We start from the raw sequence: 26,033 nt of genomic DNA, 5'->3' as shown, positions 1-26,033 counted from the left end.
AGAGACGTCTGCAATTTGAGGGGTTTATTGACAGACAAACTCATTGCGCGTTCATATAGCAATGCTTCCGACGTGTTAGCTTTTGATCGTCCCAGTGCCTGGCGGAATGGTCTTCCAGACACGGGTTAGACCCTTAATAATACAGTAGATGTAATGTGTCCAGCGACCCACCACTCCCTTTGGAACGAGAGTAGATCAGTTTGGCTTCGAAAATCACCCTGATCTCTGACTCTCATCCCAGATCGCTGCGAATTTCAAATTAATCGGTACGGTCTGTTTTTGAATCATTCCCATTATCCCGGGCTTTGAGCTTCCAAAGGTCTAGGAAACAACCGTCATCGCGCAGGGAAGGAAGAAAAATAGCGATTGTCTATTACCGATTCAATAGTTAATTCCTTTAGCTTGGGGAAAACAAGGCATCTATCTCCCTGCTCTCTGTGCTCGAGTGCTTTCAGGCTGGAGGAAGGAGCTATGCGGTTTGTAGTTCCCTGGCTAGCTAGCTCCTGAGATGCGATATTACAATGATTCATTGCCTTCTCTTGGCAGATCTAACTTTACTTTACTCATATGAACAGAGGGATCTGGACTTAGGCAGCTCAATGTGTGCCCTTATCTGTTAAAGGTATGAATATCAGTTCAGCTAGAGCATTGAATTTCGACTGGGTAAGTGCCTTTTAACCATTTCTTTGCATGGAGACTGACTTTGTTGTTTTGTTTTGTGTCCTTTCCTCTGTCTCTTCCTCGCTCTCACTTGATTGATTATAGTTCCCCATTATTGTTGTTGCACTGGACTCTGTCAAATGCCTGCACCGCTACCCAGCTCCTTTACATCAGCCATCTGAAGGCTCCCATGCGGGGATAGAATTAAATGGGTGCAGTGGCACATAGAAAGCTAAGCAGCAGAAAAACTAATGTCACTAATCTTATTTAGATTGACACGGAAGCCCTAGAATATCCCGCTCCAGAAATAACCCAGTGTAAGTTAGTGGAGGATCCTGCAGAAGTCTTCCAGCAATGCGGCTGGGGAGGTCAGAAGCTACAATAGTTTTCGGAAAGGTTGTGAATACAGTGCTACAGGTACTACTCGGAGACCTCTGTTCATCATCTCTGCCATAGGGTATTATGGCTTGGCCCCGGCTAGATGAGTTTAATGGGTCTCCTTTCATTGCCTGGCAGCAAGTTTGAGAGTCATACAATAAACAGCGAGCGGTAGGAACATTTAGACCAGGTGTCCATATCCAGGCTTTTATTTCTCCAAAGAAAGGCTCATGCTCTTTTATTCATTATTATTATGGGAGACCCGTAGCCTAAAATCGCTTTCTTCCGCAGTGGTGGAAGTGCTTAAGCTACAAGGAAGCATATGGCCCAGGATAAATTTGCGGTTAGTTGGTTGTTTTGCTAAAGAAAAAGGAAGCAGTCCATGGGTATTCCTGAGACGCTGTCCCAATTTGAAACGACCATTCCCTGTCAGGGTGCCTCTTTTTCCCTACGGAGGAACGAATCTGATTCCAATAGACCCCAGGGACAGGGAGCTGAACCGCTGACGGGGAAGCAAATGGTCCAGTCTCCCTCTCTTCGGTAGCACAGGTGGGTGTCCTCTCTCTCTCTCTCTCTCACCCCGTCCCCGGGCCTGATGAGTCAGAACGCGAGCTGGCTCCAGTCATGGAACCGCTGTGTCTTGAGACGCTGCTCCTTGGAGGCGAGCCTGCGTTTTCATGGAAAAGGAATGTTTACATGAATGAATGAAGAGTAGCAGTGCCAACTATTTGCCCCTGGGGTTAAGACATACCTGTTGCTGTCAGCGGTGCTGTGAAGGTGCGCGGCTTTTAACACCCAGGCTCTTTCTAGGGAAACTTTGCTAACAGCTAGGCATGCATCAGTTACATGCAGTACCGCTCCACGTGTGATTTTACCAGTGCACTGATAGCCAGTGTGCATGAGTTTAGTCCCATGCACAGAGAGACTAGTGGTTACCTGAAAACGGGATGAACAGGATGATCAAACTTTAGGACAGGTTCCTTTTTATCGCAAAAACAGTGTGGGGCAAATCCTGCCCTCTAGCAGACTGCAATGGGACCCCTAACGAGAGCGAGGCCAGCAGAATTTAGCTCCCCTTTCCCCAGGTAGAAACTCTGATACCGTGAGTGGAGCTCCCTGGATTCATCTGGGTTTGGATGCTCTAATAGTATCAATACCTCTGGGAGAACAAGATGAGAAATGTGCAGCATTCCCCTCTAGTTACTTCACTTCCCAGAAGACGGGGATTTCTCGTATGTCCTAGAAGTGACACCTTATGTTACACCTAGAGCCAGGTCGTGCTGTTGTTTGGGTAATTGTGCGCACTCACGGTAATAGCTGAGCGGTTTACTCTGCAAAACTGAGGAGACGTCGATTTCCCTTCAGGCTTGGAAGGTTTTGAAGCCCTATGTTATCTTCTTCTCAGTGCGCACTGAGGCGCTGAATCAGGGAATTGCTGCAATGCCCTGTAGAGCACAGTTTCATCAAACCACTTCCTTCTGATCTTGCAAGAACTACCCCCTCAGAAAGGACTTATGCAAGATACCCCCCGCCTCCAGCAGGATATACAATAAAAACGGCCGTAGGGAGGTCAGGGAAAATGTCTTCATGGTGAATACATCCGACCGCATCCTTCCATCCCTCGCCCCATGTCATTTATCCAGATTGCAAACTCCTTGGGGAGAGGACTCTTTCTTTTCCCGCTCTCAACATAACAGGGGGCTTCTCTCCTGCCTGGGCGCTGTTATCATATAGCTATAGAATAATACGGTGAATCACATTAGGAACGGTGCAGCCACTGAAACTTTCCCAACTTTATTTCCTCCTCCAGCAACACTCCTAACCTCATGGGTGGGATGGGGGGAGAGATAAGTCTGGCGTTAGTAAATATCTGCTTCAGGTTACACTGCTCCCGCCCCCCTTCTTAACATTAATTTCCCTCTACAGCTGTTTAATAGGTTGCCGGCGATTAGGCTTTTTGTTTGCCCTTGCTTGTTTGAGAAAGGGTTCTGCATTTTAAACATTTTAGACTCGGGAGCAGCAAATGTGTTGTAGTTTGTTTGTAAAACAGATTTATTGCTCCAAAGAAAGGAGTTTGCAATAACAGATGCTCTGTCAAAGTTAAAAGGCATTGTTTACCAAAGAGTCATTGGGTGTCATCGAGATATATCTGCTAAAACTGGTTATGAATACAGTTTAGAGAGAGAGAGGCGGGAAATCCCTCTAATTTCCTTAGGAAAGAAATATTGTGTCCTATAAATTTCAGAGACAAGAAGTCTTAATAGGCCCTAGGCACGGCGTGCAGGAAAGAAGAAAGAAGACGAAGGAGTGCATTTTTATATACTACGATTTACAGCAACGTGGCTTTATTTCTCTGGGGAAGAAGGGTTGGACTGAACTGAAACAAGCCAGTTTTGGGGGTTATTTGGTTACATTTTCATCACTTAGGGCTCTAATCAAATGCGATCCCGATTGGTATCTATATCTCAGCCTTGGGCTGGAGCTGTGATAGGGTATATAGGAACCCGCTTAAATCAGTAAGGTGTTGGGGAGCCCCCTGTAGCTGGCTAGAGCCACTAACGTCCTATCCTGAAGGCTACTTACTGCCTTCAAAGTCTCCCTATGAAGTAATGAACTTCGGAGGGGTTGATAGTGGGTCCCTCCCCTACAAAAAAGAAGTCCTTTTTCCTTCTCATGAAATGAAGGAAGCAACATTTTCAGGCACCCGTGCTAGTGAAATACTGGAGAAGGGAGAACAGTTCAAACTGGGCTATAGTTGTCACACCTTTTAATCCGCCTCGCCATAGGCAAGGCTGATTTGTGTATATGATAATTGAACTCTAATTAATTCCACAGGAATCAATGTGCACAATCAAACATTCACAACGCACCTGGGGAAAAAAAGAGGCGTGTACTCTCCCGTTTTCCCCTAATGAGGATCTTGATTAATGCATTTTAAAATATGTTAAGCGAGGTCTGGGAGTCTGCTAATGTGACTTTAAGAGTTTGGTGTATCTGTTTCCATACTCCTCTGACACCAGTAAGACTGTTGTAAATGTAGGTGGGTGAGTACTTTTAGAGCCTGACTTTCCTCTCGCTTTTGCTGGGGTAAATCAAGAGTATCTCCATGGAGTTATATTGTAGTTAAACCTGAGTAAGGCCCTGGTTCGAAGCCAAAGGGGTGACTGATGTTGTTGATTTAAATGACATTTGGATTAAGATGACTTGCATCTGAAGAAGTGAGGTTCTTACCCACGAAAGCTTATGCTCCCAGTACTTCTGTTAGTCTCAAAGGTGCCACAGGACCCTCTGTTGCTATTTGGATTAAGGTTTATGAGAGAAGACAATCAACCCCATTAATTCAGAATTATCTTACATTCCTGTGAGGGTCAGGGGAATCTTTCTAGGTGGCATAAGAACATAAACAGTACGAGGTTTGAATATATGCACCAGTTGCCTTGGCACGCTTTGTATTTTACACCTAAAGAGTTGCGCATCAGCCATCAGTTAACACCCCCCTTCCCCCAGTGTGTCCAGGACAGGAATGAAAACTGTATTATAGCCCCAGCCTTATAAATCCAAAGTTCACTGACTTCCTAGGCAAGGTGGGCTAAACACCACCACCTTGACAATCTATATAGCCTTGTTTGAACCAAGAACTGGCCAATGAAAATGATTGCATAGGTGAACATTCTCCTGTCCCTAAGATAAGAACTTCAGATGTCTTCACTGGTCCTCGGTCCCTTTAGACATTTTAAGCTCTGTACGTAGTGCTGGTGTATTTAGTATGCTCCCAGGAAAAGAGGCATCAGCTGAATTCAGCAGTGTGGTGTCTAGTGAAGCAGATGGATTAACAGAACGGGCAAGCACACCCTGAGAACCACATCTATTGAAGTGTGTGGCTTCTATGAAACGGAGGTTAAGGGGAACAAGGCCACCAGTTTCAATTCTGGTTTAGATCATTTATCTACAGTCCTACGTAATAGAACTAATGGTAACCACTTCAGGTTGTGCTGTATCGCCTTTACACTGTCTGGTATCCTGTTCTAAAAGCAGTAGGCCCTTCTAACTGCGGGTTAGCTAGATGATAAAAAACTTTGGGATTATTGGCTAGACTCTCAAAATGCAGGGCACATAACACCAAGCCATAAACTGATGTCATCTTCACAAACTCTCTCTTTCTTCAGATCTGTCCTACAAGATATGTTTCTTTGGATACCAGAACCGATTACCTCCCCTCTTCTAGTTCCTCACACCCAGTATTACCCCCCCCCCGAAGGGAATAATCATCATCACCCCATAGTACAAATCCATACAAATCAATATCGGGTTGCCAGAACGGCAAACATTTTTTAAAAAGATGTTTATAGCTAGATTATTCCCCCCGAATTGGCAAATTCCCTAAAGCAAAGTAAATACTTCTCAGCCTAATGACTATTAATTAAAAGGGAATGTTTTACACCCAAGGAGAATTAACTGTTGTTCGCAGAATGTATCTCCTTCCCCTAATTCGTTTGTCATTGTGCCAAGGAAACAACATCCCATGAATATTTCAGCACAATAATCTGTTTAAAAAAACTAAACTGGATTTTGTGTAATAACATTTCCCCCCTTTAGTGCACAGAGACGCATATGATTGCAATAATCTAAAACCAAGATCTCCTTTTTCACTATACATTGGTTGAGATTTACAGCTATCAGGGGATTGCAAGAGCAACCAGAAATAAAGGGGGGGAGTGCTGTGTGTGTGAGGGAAGTGGGGGGAAAGGTAATTGAAAAAAAAATCGGTTCTGATGTGCAAATTGTAGATAAAGACTTCTGATGAGGGAGAGGGGAAGAGAGAGAGGGAGATAACAAGAAGCAGTAATTTCTATTCAGTGAAGCCACCAAATCAGAAAGCAGTGCTGATCTTATTGGAGGAGAGCCTTCAACAGCAACTAATCCTGTCATATTGAAAGAAAATTGTAAATGTTCTCTGAAGAAATTGCCTGCCCCTTGCAGCTAATCGAACACACACGGCACCAGGGGAGCTGCCTGACGATTCTAACTCCCGTGCTAACAAGGAAATGTAACAGAGAAGTTCACCTAGGCGCTCCTTCCAAGCCGGTCCTTGGGTCTCCAGGAGCGCGGGGGGGGGGGAGAATGAATTATTACCAACCCACTTACGAGCCTCAGCCTCTGCTATTTTTAATTCTCTGAGTCTTGTCCAAACCGTTGAGCCCGGTTTGATAGCACTGTTGCGCTACATTTTTTCAGAAAAGCAATTAAACTTGAGCTGAGGCAGAGGCTTCCAAGTGCCAGACGCCGCTGAGCGGGTATGTGTGTGTGACAAACTCGAGCAGCGCGGACAATACCACCTCTTGCCCAAAGCTTTCCAACGGCTGTTCTTTCCCACAGTATCACAGCACCGACTAATCTGTCTCTCTTCCCCCCACCCCCCTCCGCCGACCCACCCCCTGTCGAAGATATGGAAGGGAAAGATAAAGAGGCTGCCACTGGACTCTGACTGTGTGCAGTCTGCTCTTTGCTTTCAGGGCTGGGTGGACTTCCCAATCGCCCTTCCCAGCAAATCGCCTGGGATGCAACTTCTCGCGACTGCATTACAGGTAAGGATACCTTTGTGTTGGCTGTCACTTGGTCTTTTCTGTCTTTTTCTTTCTTTCATGTGTCCTCGGAGGTCTGACTTGATATTCAGTTGCTGCTGTCATAAAAAAGCCCGCGCAAGGATCTTAAAAATCACTGAGTCTTGCATTTTGTTTTCCAGTAGAAAATCTCTTTTGGCAAAAGGAAACTTTTGCTAAATGGATTCGGCGTGGGGAGGGCGACCAAGGGATAGTAGCTAGAGGGATAACGGAAAGCAATTGCATCAACCAGACAACGGTCTGTTCTGAATTAACATTATAGTAATAACGCTGAAACCAGGTTAAAATAGTACAGCAGTGAAAGAGAGGAGCAGGATGCTGATTGCAGACTCCCTCGCATGTTTTAAGAAGTATCCACGGCTTTTTTATGTAACTGCTGCATTCCAACGGAGCGTGGCATTTTCTGGGCTCTGTGTCACTCCTGCCTATAGCTGTGACACGTTTATTTCTCCACTTCTGAGAGATGTTACCTGCTAGGGAATGATCGATCCTGCCTGCCCTCTCCCATCAAAGGGATTTTGCTTTAATACCACAGGACACTGTATTTACCGATGATAGTTAAAAGAAGGTAGCAAATATTTGCCAGGCACTGGGAGGGGAGCGGGTGGGATGAAGAGGTGATCCCTGACAGGCCCGTGCCTCAAACCCGGGTTCGGAAAATGACGAGGTACAAACCGTGATAGAGACAGTCTGTTACCTCGCTGGCTCAAATATAGCTGTGATCACTGTAACGCTCAGGACTGGAGGACTTTTAATAACGCACGCGTTGGAGGTGGAGAGACGATCGTATAGTTAATTTACGACCCAGCCTCGGTGACAGCCGCTGCTGCTGCCCTTAGTTTCCCTTTGTTGTGCTCGAACTGGTGATTTGCGCTTACAGCTCTGTCTAAATGCCCCCAAAGAGCGGGGCGGGGGACCGGGGGAGGAAGAGATGGGCGCTTGGAGCTGTTGACACGTAGGTTATTTGAGGCAGATGTTATCTCTGAAACTTTCATAACAGTGGGAAGACCGAAGGGCTCAAGTTGTGAAAGTGAAAGGGGGAGAGAGAGGAAGGCAGGTCCGAGAGGCGAAGAGGTGATTGCGGGAAACGGTATGTGGGATTCCAAACCACAGGAGCGACCCGCCAGAAATAATCAGTATTACAGCTCCTCAGCTGGTGTAAATCGAGGACCACAAATTGAAATCAATGGGGTGATGATTTATCTCAGCGGAGGATCAGGCCCAGGATCTCTGCGTTCTAAATGTGCCTCTTTGTCTGTGATACTGTGATGGGTCACATCAAAGGCAGGATTGGGGTGGGGATCTACACAACGGGGGGAGGGGGAAGAAACAACCTAATGGCACAGCTATAATGCAGAGTGTATACATGCAGAGTCTGAAGACTCACCAGTCATAATATTGTCGTTCATAGGCACTTTCCATTCCCATCTGAACATTACTTCTTTGCATATCACTGCTCCACTCACAAGCATATGCACCCTTCCGATTGTTTTTTGTATGAGGAGAGTTAGAAGCCACCAAAATGGTGAGGTGTCAGGGGATGAATGCTCTGGGGCCGGATCCTGGTCTCTCAGACCTAGGGGACCGATCCTATTGATTTCAATGGGTTAGAGTTTGGTTAGCAAGATTTCGCCCCTATGTTCCAAATAGGATGTTTCTGACCATGCCATTTTGTGTTTATTGTGACTACACAGTATCTGGAAATGTATGCGTATCACAAGGGAGTAAGGTCTCAGACCCGGAATTCTGGGGAAAATCCACCTCTGAAATAACAGCTCGCCGAGGTTCTGTTTGTCTCCCTGGCTCATCAATCAGGTAGTTGCTCACTCCTTCCCCAGCCCTAAGACACACACACACACTTACACTCCTGCCACCAGGCCCACCACCACCTGTTTAAATCTAAACATCGATTGCCACTGTTGTAAGGATTCCTCAGTTTCTTCTTTTATGCCCGTCATCAAGTCCCCCGGCTCATCTTCGTCATAAATCCCAGTTGTGCAAATGCTGTAGCAGCCCTAAGATGAGGCTGCTGCACTGGCGGGGGGGGGGGGGGGGGTTGTGCCCGGGCTGCCGCAATAGGAAATCCCTGTTCCATGCAAAAAGCTCTATTTATGGTTTTGCCTGCTGCACACATGCTTTTCTGTAGGCACCGAAAAGTCAGTTCCCATCCGAGATACTTCCCATTAGGAAAGCTACACCAAGGGGACAGGGTGGTAGTGTCGGTGGAGGTATGATAGGACAACCCTGAAAAAGAAATCAAACTGTAGAGCTCACACTTTACAAGTTTAAAGGGGAACTAGCCGAACATGGCTGCTGTAAATCAGCATTCAAAACCAATTTAAACAGCATTCCACTGTAGTCGAAGCTCCCCTTCCCCTACCAGAGCCTGTGGGACTGTTGCAAAGGTCTCAAGGAGGCGCAAAAGAGGCATGCTAAAATTCTTAGTTTGGGGGCACATTTTCCTGGCCTATATTGCGTGCCCTCCTACAGACACCACAAAACTCTCTCCCTCTGGCCTTCCTTCCTCTTCCCTTTGCTGGTCAAGCAAATTAAAGACTCTAAAAGAGCCTGATATTATGTAACTGACAAGGTCAGACTTCCCTAGGTGTGTGAATTCGTACAGAAGACCAAAGAGCGGGTTCCATCGGGACATAGTGTTCTTTTGACAGATAACTAGACGCTCTCTGTCTTGCAAGGGAGGGACTGTGTCCGTGTCATATCACAGCACACCAATTTATCGTGGCCTGAGAGCCAGCACCAGGGGGATTAAAGTGTCTCACCTAAAGAGGCCGGCAGGATTATTTTATTTTATAAGGGTCTGACCCAACACTCATTGAAGCCAGTGGAAGTTTTTCCATTTATTTCAGTGGGCTTTGGATCAGGCCCTAATTTCGCAAATTATAAAGAGGAATAAGGTCATAAATAATATATCTCCCCTTCAGGCTATCTCTAAGTAGCTTTTCTCCCCTTCACCCTTCCTCTATGACTTCCTCTGATCAGGTTCGATTAACGGAATGGAGTTCTCTTTCTCGACTGGGGGAGTATTTCCCTGTCGGCAATTTCTTCGCACTAGGACTCCCTCCTTGCTATGGATTGCCAGTGAGGGATGGTTTTGCAGAGAGAAGCAGAAAGCATGTCTCTATTTCAGCCTCCTTCCGCGGAAGCTGTCCCTCATCTCTGCTCTGAAATGCAGAGGCCAGGGGGCTGCTCCCCTGACTGACATTCTGTACTTGTAGCTGGGGGGGGGGGAGGAAGGGGAGGTTAACATTTGATCTAAAAAGTAGGCACGCCGTGCGCTTTTATGGCATTACAAAGCCTGTAATTTTTAGCTGAGTGTTCCCTGTCTCAATCTTGTGGTATATGACACAAACCACTCCGATGACACATGCATAAACCTTGTAATGCTGATCAAGGAATGTTTTCCTCTCTTATTTAGGCAACTCTTTGTTATGTTTGGCTCAGCTCCTCTCCCCTCCCCTCCCCCCCCCCATCTCTTAACGCTTGTGTTTGCAGTTTGTGCTTTAACAGCAGTATGTACTCTCACGTTGGATCACGAAAGCATGTTCTGGGCTGGGCCCTGGGCCAATGGGCAATCTCAGGTGCAGGAAAGCTGGCCCGTTCCGCCCTGCCTGAGACCTACCTGTAAGTTCTGCATTGCAGTCAGCAGCTAGGTACTGCTCTATTAGTACTCCAAATAGTTTCGATTTCAGTTTGAGTTGCCCCGTTTTCTGTTCATTCCATTACTTTGGAGAAAGGTGGGAGGGGGTCAAACACCCGTCGGTTCACTGCTTCCTCCGGGTCAATGCCACAGTCATAATCAAAGGCTATTTGCCCAAGACGTTTTACCTTTGTTGTCTGCACACAGTGAGAGCTACCTTCCTAAACCAAAAGTGTTGCCTGTAGGAGAGTCCAGTTTAGGTACCAGTGCGTGTGTTGGAAGTGGTGTGCGTGGGACCAATATCCATGAAGGGAGACAAGCGAAGTCGGTTTATTGTGTGACAACGAGTCTCTAAGAACTATGAACATTTTTAGCCGCAGCTGGTTATCCTCCTCACTCCCCTACTCTCCTCCCACCCCCTGGTCTGGGTCTCCATGTGCCCTTTGTGGGTCTCTATTGCTCTGCTCAATGTGTCTGAATCATTCCGCCTGTTTCAAGTTTGCTGTTCCTATTCCCTTTACAGGTGTCTGATGTGAGAGCCTCCCTCCACCCGCACCCATTCCACTGATAGAATCCCAGACAGTTACCCCAACCCGCCTCAACTTTCTCATCTTCATTGATATTATGACCTACATACATCTTGTTCTTTCTTGGTGCTGTTTCCATAGCAATACGGCACAGGAAACACGGCGAGCTCAGATGTAATGAAACAGATCCTCTGCCCCCCAACGAAATCAAGCCCTCTCTGAGAGCGAGTTCAAGTTAGGTGAAACCGAATCCGAAGGGAGTTTGCTCTCAAGCGCAGAGTCCCAAATGGCAGCGCCCTCTAGTGTCCGAGAAAGGCCAGGAGAACACCGCTGGGGAGTGGGAAGCGGCCCTGGGTCAAATCCGCTCCGGGAACTGACCTCCCGAAGTAGGTGGTAGGCGAGACGGGCACCTGGTGGTGCTTTCAGAACTAAGCTACCTCAGGCATTTTAAGTTCACAACGTGCCTGATTCCTAACGAGGTTAGGCACCTCCAATGGGATGAGCAAACTGGGTGGGTGAGAAGGATGTACGGGTGAAACTGAACTCAGGTGTTCGGGGAAAGGAAGGAGGTGTCTTCTCAATCTCTAGGGGATGTGCAGCCAACAACTTCCCTGGATGTCTGCCTTCGGTGGACATTTGGCAGAGTATGGTTATGTCTTGGGGAAAATGGGAGAGGATGCGGGGGGAAGTCAATTTCCCCTCCTCCTTTATAAGGAGCTGGTCCCAACAAGGGAAGGGGAAAGTCATAGCTTGGTTCCCCAGCTAACTTCATATGTTGAACCTGATCCAGAAAGAAACCAAAAGCTTTAAATACCTTGTTCTTTGGATGTACCAACGGTAAGAGATTCGGATCATTCTCTGAGCCTTTTCTGTTTGGTCTCACAGCTGTTCCTTGAGCTATTGTTCATGCTGCACAATTTCTTGCACTTGTCTTACTTCCAAGGCTAGGTCTTTGGCTGTCCTCCCCAGCTCAGGTCTGCCCACCCCCCCCTCTACAGGGTTCTGTAGACCTCTTTAATATTTGTATCTGCCATTGCAGTATAGCAGCAGATGCAGCAGTAAGGTGGTCTGAGTACAGGAGGGCAAGCCAGTTCCAGTCCTGGCTCTGACAGACTCACATGGTACACTTAGCTTCTTTGCCTCAGTTTCCCCAGCTAAAGTGGGATTAATAATACAGAAACACATACCTAGTAGGATGGGTGCATTATAATGATTGATTAATGCTTGCAAAGTGATTTGAAGATGAAAACAATATCAAGCACCAAGTGTTCTTAGAATCCCAGTCAGGCCAATATCTATCCCTTCTCATTTACATCTTGCCCACTTTGCCCCAGCTCTGTACTTCATAGTCTGCCCAGGCCCAAATATGGGTAGAACACCCAAAACATGCCAGACAAAAACCATTAGTGTAGAGAACTGTGGGGTTTATTTGGTCATCTTTTGTAAAGTTTTCTATAACCCCAGTTTTCTGATTCAAAATTTCTGTTATGAATTATTCACTATAACAAAAAGGGAGAGCATTGAATCCGTGTGGCATGAAGGTAAACCAGGAGACATTAGAGACCGTTGTCTGATTCCTCTGTAGTCCAGGGGAAAAAGGGTAAGCAAACAAAACGAGGTAGGTTTGTCTCCATCTGTTTCCAATGAGTTCTTTCCTCTTCAGTAAATAATCTAAAAATCCAGCTGATTTCTCTTTATGGTCTTGGAGGTTAAGGCATCACATTCTAACCTGATTGTACAACTCCAGAGAAGCAGTAATTGGAGCTGGTGGAGGGGGTCTATATTAGCCTTTTATTCACTAACTTTGGAAGCCTCATTGTTTTCTTTCCGACTTGAGATACTATGGGCCTAATTCTCAAAGGTGCTGAGGCACATACAGTTACTGAAGGCTTTTGAAACTGTTGGCCTTACCATATATGCTTTGTAGATGGTGCACATGTGTGGGCATCAGTGGGTAACAGTGATCTGGCTAAGGAAGGTCAAGAGGGATCATTCAAGCCTAGATCCAGCCTGGTGGAGGGCAAAGGTGGTGTTTTTCAAATGCCTGTAGTATTAAATGCTAACATCATATGGTGGTGGTTTCAGATCCTAGTGAAAAATAAGAGAAGAGACGGATTCACTCCCCTGGGCACAAAGTTGCAAATTTCTTCATCTCCTCCATGCCTGTTGAAACACTGTACCTAAGGAGAATTGAACCACTGAGTATTTCTTCCATCCTCCCCAAGAAATCCGGTCTGTCTGGTAAAGGCAATTTACAGTTCTGTCTAGGCCTCCATACCATTTCCCAGATGAATCAGCTACCTGGCTGTCCTAGCCCCACCACTTCCCAGACAAACCATGTGTGCTTCCGGGCTGCACCATTTAGCTCTGGATCCCCAGCAGAATGAGGGTGATAGATGGCTTGTGTCCCTGTACTTCTGCTTTCCAGCACCAGTTCCATTGACACAACCCAGGAGAATTAAGAAACAAAGTCAGTCCTAAGAGTTGGATTAAAAGACTGAGACCTTTTCCCAGGGTCTCTGCCATCTATTCTCCTTGCTCAGGTTTAAAGATATTATTTAGTGGGTGTAGGAGATTGTTGTTGGCAGACAAGTTTTGCAGCATTACCTTCAGTGCTGTATCTTTGTGCCTAACACTGCTTGTGTCCCATGCAGACAGTGCTGCAGATCAGCATTGGCTCCAAACAGATGCCTCTCCTCACGTCACTATCACCATTATCTCCATCAGTAGCGTGATTTTAAGACCAGAGAGGGGTGGGGTCAAGGTGCACTAAATTTCATCTTGTTTCTGTCAAGCACTATAGAGTATGCTTGCTAATAAAACATATCTATCCAGTGGTCTCAATAGTGCATGTGCTGCCATATGTTCATTTTCAAGAATATGATAATCATCACTCAGAGCGAGATCCTCAGCAAGGTAATAGAGTTACATTGACTCATACCAGCTGAGGATCTGTCGCTCTGTTTTCCTTTTGACTAGATGCTGTCCTGAATCCTTGCTACCTAGCAACTTATTTGGATCTATGGGCTAGATTTTTATCTTAATTACATTCCACTCCTGCAAATCAGGAGAAACTCCACTGATTTTAATGGAATTACTCCTGATTTATGCCAATGGATTTTAGCTCAGAATTTGCCTTTAATAGTAACATTTGCTTGAAGAAACTTCATCAGGATATGCTTTGAGATTTTTGACAACTACTTACTAAACAGCTCTTGGGAGCTTGCTCCCACTAAAGGGAAAATGCAGTGTGATAATGGACATGATTAGTGGGATGGAACAGCTCTAATAATGATAGCAATTAGACATCTTTAATAGTGACTAAAGCACAAAAGGTGATGAGCAATTGCAACTTCTAGCACCTCTCAGAGTTTGCAACAAACTTTTTGAAAAGCAGTGGAAAAATTGCAGATGGATAAAATTCGTGCACAGACAGGGAGTTAGATACAATGCCCTAATAAGTCTAGCTAGTCTTGAGTTATTGTGAAAAGCCCTCCTTGACACACAGAAAAAATAAAATGATTTGTTAAAAGCAAACTCAGAAAAAAAGACCTCCCCATTCTCTAATTTCTTTGGGTTCAATCTTCAGCGGGCGTGAATGGGCATAGCTCCCTTAACTTCAATGAAGCTATGCTGACTTACATCATCTGAGGATATGGCCCTTCATCTTTGTGAATCCATTTCAGCTTGTGAAGAATGAAAAACAACACATCTTGACCATGAAAAAAATAATTCTCTGCCCAGTCAGAAGCTGTATATTACTCAGATCTAGATACTAATGAATTTTCCTCTCAAGCTCTACAATAGGTTTTCTAATGTCCCTTTTCCCCAACCCATCTAATTCCTATTTAGCCAGTTAATTTCCACGGGAACATAATACAGAGAATAGGGGCTGGTGATTCCTTTCATTAGGCCAACCTAACACTTTAGAATTAGAACTGGTCATGTATTAAAGACATTTCACAAATATTTTAATGAATAAATATGGCAAGTTCATTCCACTGTTATTTGCGAAGTTATGTTATTCATTGTTTGTGAATATTGGGTGACCACAGATTTATTCATGAAAATGTGCATTCATCTCAAACGTTTCATGAATTTAGCATGGATAATTAACTGGAAGTGCATTATTTGTAATAATGACTCATTAGTCTCTTAGTCAAAAGTCTTCAGTTGTCCGGTCAGGGAACATAGGAATTGCAACAGTAGATCAGATTGCTGATTGATCTTGACCAGTATCTTGTCTGTGACAGTGGCTAATACCAGATGCTTCAGAGGGAGGTGCAAGAAACACCACCGTAGCCAATTATGCAGTCACTTGCCCATAAGGGAAATTTCTTCTTAATACCCAACAGTCACTGGCTGATTTATCCCTTAGAAAAATGAGGGTTCATATCCCTTCTAAAAAAACCCAAACCAAACAAAACCCTTTATCCATTGTAATGTTACTTTGGATATTCTCATTATCCATATTAGCAGTTAATCCTGTTTTGACTCCCATTAAGCTCTTGGCCTCAGTAATATCATGTGATGATGAGTTCAGCAGGTCAATTATGTGTTCTGTAAAAAAACAACAAAAACACCCAAACCAAAACTTTTAATCCATTTTAAATGTGTTGCCTCTGAATGTTGTTACATTCTCATGTGTTATGAGAAAGGGCAAATAGGAGAGTCTGACTGTTCCTATATGTACCATTCATTGCTTAATTTCTCTCTATCATGTCTCCTTTTCTTTTTTTCCTTTCTCAACTAAACAGTCCCAGTCTTTCCAGTTGCTCTTCAGATGGAAGTTTTTCCAGGTTCTAAACACATCTCTCTATTTCTTCTATATCTTTTTTTTTGAGATATGGTGACCACGGTGTTCCACGTGAGGGCATAACATTGGTTTATTTAATGACATCATATTTTCAGTATTAATCTACATTCCATTCATTAAATATCCAAACATTTATCTTCTTTTGCTTTTTTGACCACTGTTGTACCTCTAGCAGAGTTTTTAAGTGAATGTCAACAATGATGCCTAGGTCTTTTTTTTCCTGAGTAGTCCCACGTAATTTAGAATGCAGTAAGGTGTGAAATATTTCACATTATTCTTTCCAATGTGCATCATCTTTTACCAGTCCACACGGCATTTAATTTGATATTGTAGCTGCCCATTCACCTGGCTTGTTTAGTTCCCTCCAAAATTCCTCAGTCTCCTCTAGTCTTGCTTAACCCAAATAATTGTATCGGCAAATTTTGCAACCTTACTATTCTCTTACTTTTCCAGTTGATTAATAAACAAACAGTATTGTTTCTAGTATAGAACCATGGGGCACTCTATTGTTAATCTTCTACCCAGTTGAAAATAGACCATTCAAGTGTCGTCTTTGTTTTCATCTCTTAACCAGTTTCTAATTCCGGATGATACTTTACCTCTCACCCCATGACTTCTTAGTTTCCTTAATACCTTCTTGCGGGGGACTTTATCAAAGATTTTTGAAAGTTCAAACAAATTATATCAGCCAGTTCTCTTTTATCTGTGATCTTGTTGATGTGTTCAAACAATTCTACCATATACAAGAGACATATTTTTCTTTTATAAAAGCTGTGCTGGTTTGTTTCTCTCATTTGGTTTTCATGTAGGTGTTTTATCATTCTATTTTTGACTGTTGTTTCAACCAATTTAGCTGGTAGTGAAGTTAGGTTCTCTGATTTATAATTCCTAGAATCAGCCTTTCCTAAACACAAGTACAATGGTTGCCATCCTGCAGTCCTTCTACAGCGTATCTGACTCCAATGAGAGAGTGCATATTTTTGTTATCAGCCCAGCAACTTCATTTTTTAAATGCCTCCCAAACTCTGGGATGTACAACCATTCAGTTCTTGCAACAATGATGCTATTTAGTTTATCAGTTTTTCTTTTTTAACACTTGAATATCTAAGATAGAGCTGGCTAGAATTTTTTCAACAAATCATTTGTTCATCAGAAATGCCAATTTGTCAAAACTGAAACTTTTTGCAAAGGAGGCATGGGTTAGACAAATTTCCTGACTTGAAAAAATACAGAGAAAAAAGTTCTGAAATTGTTGAAATGTTTCATTTTGACAATTAAAAAAAAATCTGGTTTTCCAGTTCAAAATGACTCTTCATTTTGAAATTTAAGCTAAGTAGGCTGGACCTAAATATTAAACAAGGAAAAAGATGAAAATCAAAGTGAAACATTTCAAAATTATTGAGAAAATCCTGTTTTTATTGACCTAAAATGAAAAAAAAAATGTTGGTTTTTTTGGTTTTTTTTTTGGTTCACAAATATTTTTGAGATTTTGACTTTTATTCCAATGTGGGTTGAGGAAAAAATTCAAAAACTCAAAAATATTAATAGGACAGGAAAACCATTTCCTGACCAATTCTAATATGACAATTTATGTTTCCTTTGTTTCCCTGAAAAGAATAGGCCCATTGTAGTCATCACTGCAACATCTTCTTGTGGTGAAGACTGATTCAAATAAATCAGTCAGCATCTCTGCAAGTTCTCTCATAGGCTTCCTGATTTTAATATGCTTACAGAATATCTTTCTGTATTTGCTCGTCAACTGCTTTCTTTGCCATCTTAATTTCCATCTGACACATATTTTATGTTCCTTATTTTTGGCTTCACTAGGAGGGATTTTCATTTCGTGGAAGTTACTCCTTTGGCTCAAACCTTGCCATTTAACTAAGCACTTGTTTTTCTTCTTACTTTTCTCGTTCCTTTCTGTTTGGTGCATTCGTGCCTTCTCTGACTCAAAAATGGTATACTTAAGGTAGTCAAAAGATTTTAATTTTCTTATTTTTGACTCCAGGGTCTTTAATTAGCTTACTCTTTTATTATTTATTTTTTTAACCCCCACTTTTTAAATGAGCTAATTTTTGGAATGACTCCTGCCCCTCAGGATGATAAACTCATTTATATTGTGGTCTTTACTCAGTTGTGGCTCAACTACAGTTATTTCTCGAGCCAACTCTTGAACAGCCTCTCCTTTTGTGTACTCTAGGACTCTTTATTCCAAGAAAGAACCACCTAAGGCACTGTGATGGGGTGTCCACCTCCACACAAGCCCTGAATGGATTAATATGTTCCAGGTGAGGCCAGTTAACCTTAGATGCTGCAGCCAGAGGGGAACCATGCATTGATAGGGCCTTATGACAGATGAAGCCCAGCTTGGCGAGGAGCTGGGCTAGGATTATTAAGCCAGGAAGTGAGAGCAGGAAGGGGCTGCAGGGAGGAGGTCTGCAGTTACTCCCCAGATGGAAAGGGAGTTGGCCAGGGACAAGTAGGAGATCAAGGGTTAGAGTAAAGCCTGGCCATGCCCTGAATGAGACAGTCTTACAAGATTCAATATATGTTCCATTCTATATGCATCCGAAGAAATGGGCTGTAGTCCACGAAAGCTTATGCTCTAATAAATTTGTTAGTCTCTAAGGTGCCACAAGTACTCCAGTCTTACAAGAGGTCAAGAAGGGGGAAATAGTTAATGGGAGCAGAGGAAGCTCCAGAAGTAAACCTAGAGGTAGGGAAAGGAGATGGGATAGGAAGGAGCCCAGGGAAACAGCACCAGAGCCTGAGGTTGAGCAGAACTAGGTTGCTAGGTGTTGGAACAGAAGACTGCCAGAGATGGCATACAAACAGCTGGCTGGATGTGACTTTGTTATCCCAGAAGTAGGGGGAACAATATAGTGACATGGCTGGAGGCTGAGTCATGAAGTAGGAGCTGAGAGAGGGACCAGCATAAGCAATCAAGAGAAAGGGGTGCCAGATGGGGCAAGAGAGAATTCCTAGACACAGCCACAAGGAGGTATACTTGCAGGGAATGAAACCCTTTCAGAGGCAACAAGAAATTAATTTTTGAATCCTGATGTTAGGGATGGGGTAGGGACAGGGATGGGGTAGGAGCATGTCAAAGTGCAGCTGTGCTACTCCTATCCTCTACTGGTGGAAAGGTGTTTAAAGTCACTTAGTAACCTGGTATCATTGGGTTAAGTTAGAATACAGTAACTCCTCACTTAATGTTGTAGTTATGTTCCTGAAAAATGCAACTTTAAGTGAAACAATGTTAAACGAATCCAATTGTCCCATAAGATTTAATGTAAATGCGGGAGGTTAGGTTCCAAGGAAATTTTTTTGGGATAGACAAAAGACATTATACTGTATACCATACAGTACTGTACTGTGGTTGGGAAGTGCCCCTGGCTTACCCCACACAGGCACAGCCCGCTGCAGGCAAGGACACTAGGAAGCACCTTTGCAGCAACAGCAGCAGCTTCCCCAGAGAACAGGCTCTGATTTTGCTGGGAATGCTCCAGGCCCGCCTCTTCCTGTCCTCGCTCCAGTCCAGGCCCACCTCTTCCTACCCCCACTCCACCTCCTCTCCGGAACATGCCACATCCCTCCCCGCAAAGTCCTAAGTGTGCCAAACAGCCGTTTGGCGGTGGGGGAAGCGCTGGGAGGGAGGGGGAGGAGGCGGAGAAGCGGAGCTTGTTCAATGCTCCCTTGTAAAGTCGCTGCTCTTCCACAGAAGCTTACAAGCAGGCAGCCAAACGCCGTTATAAGGGAGCATTGCACAACTTTAAACGAGCGTATTCCCTAATTGAGCAAGGACGTAACATTGAAACAATGTTAAGTGGGACAACGTTAATGAGGAGTTACTGTAGTTCCTCACCTTCTCTAATTCATGCCAAGACCAAGTGGCACAGGCTGGGGGAACCACAACCAACTTCCTGACAGCCCCATCTTGCAAAGCTCTGCCATGAGGGAGAATTCACCCCATAGTGTCTTATTCTTACTTTTATACTACACAAGGTGCAAGGCAATAGTGACTCAGGCCCTGCTTTGGCTGTTTTCTCACTGTGGCTGAGGACAGAATGAGTGCACAGACAATGAACTTCTCAGTGAACTTAAAAACGATCACTCCAGGTCATGGTTAAGGGAGGAAAAGCTTTAGGGGAAGGGGACAGGCATGGGAGAAGCTTGCCCTGTTTCCCATTCTGCGTTGTGGCTAAATTGAAGGCTTTGGTCTCCAGATCTGTCACTCTGGCATCTTTCACCAGCACTGAGTTCACTTTTCTATTTCGACACATGACTTCCTGGCTGGTGAACATGAGTGACATGAAAGAGACAGCCACTACTAAACTATGTTCTATATTTAGTCTGACAATTTCACACCTTCTCAGTCAGCTGAGGGAGTGTGCTTGGGCCCCAACAGGGAGGATGTAAATTGGGCATCTCACTTGTGATAGCTTTTCCTTCCACCCAAACACATACCTCATGTGAGCTGTATAGTGATGGGACAGGAGAAAGTTAGAGTAGGTACCACTTTGTTTCTGACATCTATGATAACAAACACACTTCTTTTCATTAGAGGGAAACAACAAGTGAAGGGCTCGCTGTTACATTCTCATTAAAATGAGGGTTTGATATCTGCAAGTCATTTTGACAATTTATACACAGGGAGGAACTTAGAGGACTTTACCAAGAGGTTTTGACATCAGGAGAAGCTCCTTATGAGGAACATCCTACCTATTATTAATTTTATAGTTGTGAAGCAATAAATGCAAGGAAATAAGAATATAAAAGTGGAAGGAAGCAAGCAAGAAATAAAACAATGCTTTGATATATCCTGCTTGGAGAAAATGAGTGAATTTCTCACCTCAGAAAAGAGTCAGCGAACATAGTTTACATCCACCTGTGTCTCATCACTGAAAACATCTGGCCTAAGAAAATCCACAAACCATGTCATTCTCTTTGGCACCATGCCTTTGGCAATTGAAGTATCAAATAGGTTTCTTTAAAGGTTCTTAACAATTTAGTAAGTGGGAAAATGGAAAGAGGGCTAGTTACAATGACTGAGGGTGGTTTTGCACTTGATTAAGACTTTGGAGGTATGGGTTCAATTTCTGGCTCTATCACAAATTTCCTATGGGCTAGTCATGTGATCATCCTATGCCTCAGTTTCCCAACTGTAAATTGTGAATAATGACGTTTCCTTTCTCACATACTATGTCTGTCTTGCCTATTTAGATTGTAATCTCCTTGAGGCAGGAAATGTCTCATGCAGTGCCCTATGCAATGGGGCTCTGAGCTTGGTTTGGACCTCTATAAATAAACAGCAAAGCAACTTTTAAAAACATTTCTCATTTATTTCTTATAAAAAACATAGTTATACACTATAGGCCTTCTCCAAGTCTCACTGGAGACCATGAGAATCTTTTTCTATTCACTTCTTGGGGTACTGTCTCAGGCCCTATGCTTGAATGGGTGTATATATATATTTGTGTGGGTGACTGTGTGCTCCTCTGACAGTGCTCTTCAGTGGCATTAGCTTTAATCTGGCAGCAAGTCAGATACTTGCTGTCATCCTTGGGTGGGAGGTCACCAAACGAAGTACAAGAAATGTTGAAAGCAATTTAATTAACCTCTTGCCCCTCAATGAAATAAATATAAAATCATTCTATTTTTTTTTTATCTAGAACCTGTTCACTTGGAACAGAGGGAAAATCATAACACACTTGTGGCTTCCAGGAGGATCAGTGTAGTACCCCACTGCCAACTCCAGTATGTGGTCTGACCTTTCACTGTCTATAGGCCTGATACTGCAATCTGATCTATGCCGCTGCACCCCCACATGCCACAGAGCCCTATAACTTGCATGTTGATCCTCTTGTCTTAGAATATCCATGAATCAGTGTAAAGGGGGAGGGGGACAGAGGCTTGCCTCCTCCCTGCCCTCCTTTTAGCATCCTGCTACCTGTGTGAAGCATGATTGAGCAGTCCCTGCAACCCAGAAATGTGAGGAGTGCATGGACTGCTTTGTGAGAGGCCTTAACACACTGCAAAAGTGGCAGGTGGTTGCTCAGGGAGTTCTGCTCATTTGCATAAAATCCTCCCCTCCCAACTGCAGAAGGAGCAATGGTCCCTTGTGTAGCAAGTCGATGCAGCCTTCTGGGGGTCATGCACCCCATATTGCTATTCATAGATTCTAGGACTGGAAGGGACCTCGAGAGGTCATTGAATCTGGTCCCCTGCCCACATGTAAGCTGGCATCAGGATTTGGGCTTAGCAGGTCTTTTTTTTTTTTTTTTTTTTTAGGCTCAAACTTATTAAATAAAAAGCAAAGCTGAAAACACGATGGATGGTGCTTTTTAAAAATGATTGCTGCGTTGCTGACACATTTAATGTTTCCAGGTAGTGGGACAGGAGGTCATTAGGAAACTATCTAGGCTAGCATCCTGCCAAATTGGCCATCATTGGTCTTGTGTGAATCACAGTCATTACTTGGCTCATTCAAGACTGTTCTGTACAGTATATTCATACCAATTTAAAAGTTTGAATAAACATGAGTAGAAAAAGGAACTGAACAGCTCCGAAATAAACTGAGGCCAAGTTTTTTTAAAAATGTCTAAAAATGATGTCTCTAAGTTCATATTTAGGGGCCTAAATCAATGGCCTGACTTTCCAAAGGGCTGAACCCCCTAGCAGCTCCTACTGGTTTGAAAGGAGACCTCGGGGTGCCCAGCATTTTTGAAAATCAGGCTACTTTTTAGTTAAGTATGGATTTAGATGTGTAAGTTTAGGCACAAGTTTTTGAAAATTTTGGCCACAACCTTTTAAAGATAAACAAATTGGTAATAGCAACATGGGCCCAGCTCCCACTGCCTTGCCTCTTGAGTCCTTCACAGCTGTGCGAAGTGGGTGTGACATGCTGCCATTCCGATCTGATAGCATTTTGTCCCCACTTTGCACAGGTGTAGATGACTACCCAGGGTGCAAAGCAGTGGAAAATCAGGCCCACTGTGCAAAGATTAGCAGGGCATCCTGTTCTGGGGGCAGTGCTGATTTTTGTGGGTTTCAGAAGCTAGTGGGAACTTTGCAGGCAGGTGATAAAATGTTATTACAGGCCACTGTGAGTTGGAACAAGAAAACTGTGTTCTTCTGACAGATGGTTGAATGACATTCTCTTCTGAGAGATAGACATGGGGAGAAGGAAAAGGACAGGATGTTTCAATATACCACTTTTCAAGTTTTAGCTGGGTAATGAGGGAAGTGAAAAGCATTACAATCAGTACATAAAATTACTAAACATCCCTTCTTGTGAGGTATTGAGACATGGGGATAGTGCTGAGAGCTCTCGGCTTCCATCTGGTCAGATCCTGCTCTGTTGAAATCAACGGGAAAACTCCCATTGACTTAAAGAGAGCAAGATAGGCCCATAGACTTCAGTGGGAGCTGAGCATGCTTCTAGGAGGCACTCAACACCTCATTGCAGGATTCAACTCTAGCACACACACAAAAAGTATAGATGTAAAAAATTACAGAGAAATATATGATAAGAAGAAACGGCCTCAACAAGACAAAATTCTGAACCTCAAAATGTTTGGTGGCGTTTCTGTAAGCCACTACACAATGTGTTATATACATGCAGTGTTTTGCCATTGACTTCATTAGAGCAAAGATTTCATCCTTTGCTCAAGTGCCAGAGTGCTTCTGATCAGTTGTAGGTTCAAATCTGCTGTTGCCCTGTGATGAGGGGTTGGTTTGGCTGTTATAAAGACACAGGTTATTGTGGATCAAGGGTTCAGTTTTTCAAAACCCTTTTACATTGGGGGTGTTCAGGACTTTGGTTTAGCTCACCAGAAATCGCTGAATGATTTGCAAAATGTGAACCCAGGTTCAGATGGTCTGACACCCCACCTCCATCCAAAGTTTAGAGATTTTCATGTCTGGGTTTTGGATAGGGCTGACTTTTATTTTGAAAGGACGGTTGAAATATCCATTCCTCCTTCACTTGCCAGCAACCGGGACCCACGTTCAGAATGCTCTGTTTCCTCCCTACAGATGATGGCATTGTAAGCATCTACAGTTCAGCAGCATAGCGGAGCTGCATTGCCTTCATTCCTCGCACTGCTTAGATGCCAGTATTGTCCTTGACGGTTGCAGCAGGAGCCCAGGCCCCTGAACCCATCTCCGGGTAGGTAAAAAGTTTTGGTTCAACTTTAATTCAAAAGAGGTTGGTGGGTGGGATGAAGGAAAAGCTCAACCCCCCCTGTCCTCCAAGCATTTCTTTGTGGACTTATTTCCTCGCACATTGTTAGTTTTGAATATAAGACAGCAATGAGAGTGAGGAAGAAATTTGAGCAACCAACATCCAGCTTTTTTTATTATTATTACATAGCCAGAGCTCAGTACCAGTGTTTTATCTCTCTCTTCTTGCTTCACTAAACCAAGCAGGAGAAATAAAAACACGAAAGGCAGGATGGAAGGGAAATATGCAGTTTAGCACCTAGCCAGGAAAGAGAGAGAGTGAGTAAATAAGGAGGAATCAATTACTTATTTTGAAGGTTCACTCAGGCCTGTGCTGTGGGGATCACAGTGAGTTGTTTTTGTTGTTGCACTAATAAGCTCTCCATTTCTTCAGCCCATTGTGCACTGCCATGAAGCTGGGTTCCTGCACTGCAGTGTTAAGACATGATGTTATCCATTATTTTGCAATGATTAGTTATTTCACAGGCTACGTGGACCCGCTCTGCAGTTGTCACACTAACTCTCTCTCTCCTGTGTATTGTTTTAATCCTCTGCTCCCTTCTGCAGAGCTCAGCTCTGCCACAGGGCAGTTAGTAAGTGTGTGTATGCGTCCTACTCTTTGAACTCCGACTGCAGGACACCAGTCTCCCAAAACAACAGTAGGGACTATAGTCCTGTTTGGAGCACAGAAAGGCACACATTTTAGAGACTGGTATCTCTTGGTCTGCTGTAGTTTTTCTGTCATCATGATCTGAGAGGAGGCCTCCAGCTGCTCAACAGTAAACTCCTCTGGCTAGTTAAAGGACAGCATCAGTGAGTTTCAGAAGGAGTCTAATCCATTCCTCCACAGCTGGCAGTCTGATTACTGGGATATGAGATCTTGGAGGTAGTGAGGTCTCAAGGAAATTGGGGAGGGACTCTTCTTGGTGGTTTGAATAATAATTTTCATGAACAAATTAGGGCTGATGGAGTCTCACAAGCTGTTTGTAGCGAGGGCTCCTTCCAGTATTCAGCGCTCAGAACACCGTGTGATCTCTCTATGTGTGATCATCCAGCTCACATGACCTGGTTTCTGTTCCCTGATTGGATGACCTAGCTTTTATAAACAGAGCAGAGCCTGAAAAAACCACTATGGTATCATTTCCCTCAGAGTGGAAGCATGACAGACAGACACAGAGAATGCTAAGACATTTTAAATTTTCTCTAGCGAAAAGCGGGATAGGAGAGAGCATGAGATCTGGCTATATACATAGCTAATTTCAAAACAGTAGGGTGGGAGAGAGAGAATATGAGCCAGATTTATTGGCTATTCAGCAGACTTTACATTCACTTTGCTCCTGTTCTAGTCACATCAAGTAATTGCTGTGGGCCCATCCTTCCTAACTGGTACTGCTATTTCTTGTCTACCCTGCCCTTCGCCCCGTCCACCCATACTCCATGACATTAACAGCAGCAAGTCTATGGCACCTCCCCCCTCCCAGCAGCCCTCATACATGGTGCTGATACACTACAGTGATGAAGGGTGTAGGTGGGATACAGACCCTCTTAAGACAGCTAGGCTAATGCAAAGGAACCATAGGCTAGGCACAATCCCCATCTTGCAAAAATGGGGACAGTCCTGGGAGGTCCCATGGGTGGGATGAAGGATGGAGGGTGTGGCTGGGGTGTTCTTATACCCAGCAATTTATGCCATTCCAGTGACCCATAGTGCCATTACAGTAAAGATGCAGTTTAGGTTAGCCCTCAGAGCCAAGCTAACCTCGAATAGAGAGCACACAGCAGCTCCACCATCCCAGTACCAGCCCAAGGATGAATCTAGCCCTGAAAGATGATATAGATTGGATGACACTGCAAAAATAAATAAATAAATACATATATAATGATCCTATGTCACATATAGAGGTGATCCCATAGAGAAGTTGTTCCTGCTCTTTGATTTCCCCCCTTCTCCCTCCCCCTGGGTTCAGCATCTGACCACTATACTGACGCCTTGCTGCAGATTCGGGAGCTGGAACAAGTGCACAGCGTCTCCAGGCATGAGACCTTTCTACTGTTTGAGCATCACCCCTCACCTTTGGTCACTTCAATAGAGCCACTTTCAGAGCAAGGTAGTATTCACTGTGAGCAAGGGTGGCCAAATGTCTCTTTGG

General features: G+C 44.1%; 1 protein-coding gene across 11 annotated transcripts in view; it reads left to right on the top strand.

Moving 5' to 3' along the window:
- Positions 1-5,980: 5,980 nt before the first annotated feature.
- CHRM2 (cholinergic receptor muscarinic 2) overlaps positions 5,981-26,033 on the top strand; it is a 205,569-nt gene continuing 185,516 nt past the window's right edge. For 4 of the 11 annotated variants that reach the window (XR_004646902.1, XR_004646900.1, XR_004646899.1 and 1 more), the window contains exons 1-2: positions 6,170-6,623; positions 23,698-23,830. The gene's annotated coding sequence lies outside the window, so the exon portion shown is untranslated. Of the gene's footprint in view, positions 6,624-23,697; positions 23,831-25,850; positions 25,978-26,033 lie in introns of those variants that run through there. The other 7 variants (XR_004646901.1, XR_004646898.1, XR_004646896.1 and 4 more) reach the window with 7 other exon arrangements.

This window comes from Trachemys scripta, chromosome 1 (assembly GCF_013100865.1).
Source record: "Trachemys scripta elegans isolate TJP31775 chromosome 1, CAS_Tse_1.0, whole genome shotgun sequence".
In the NCBI taxonomy this organism is placed as follows: Eukaryota; Metazoa; Chordata; order Testudines; family Emydidae; genus Trachemys; species Trachemys scripta.
This window is presented reverse-complemented; position numbering and strand designations above follow the sequence as displayed.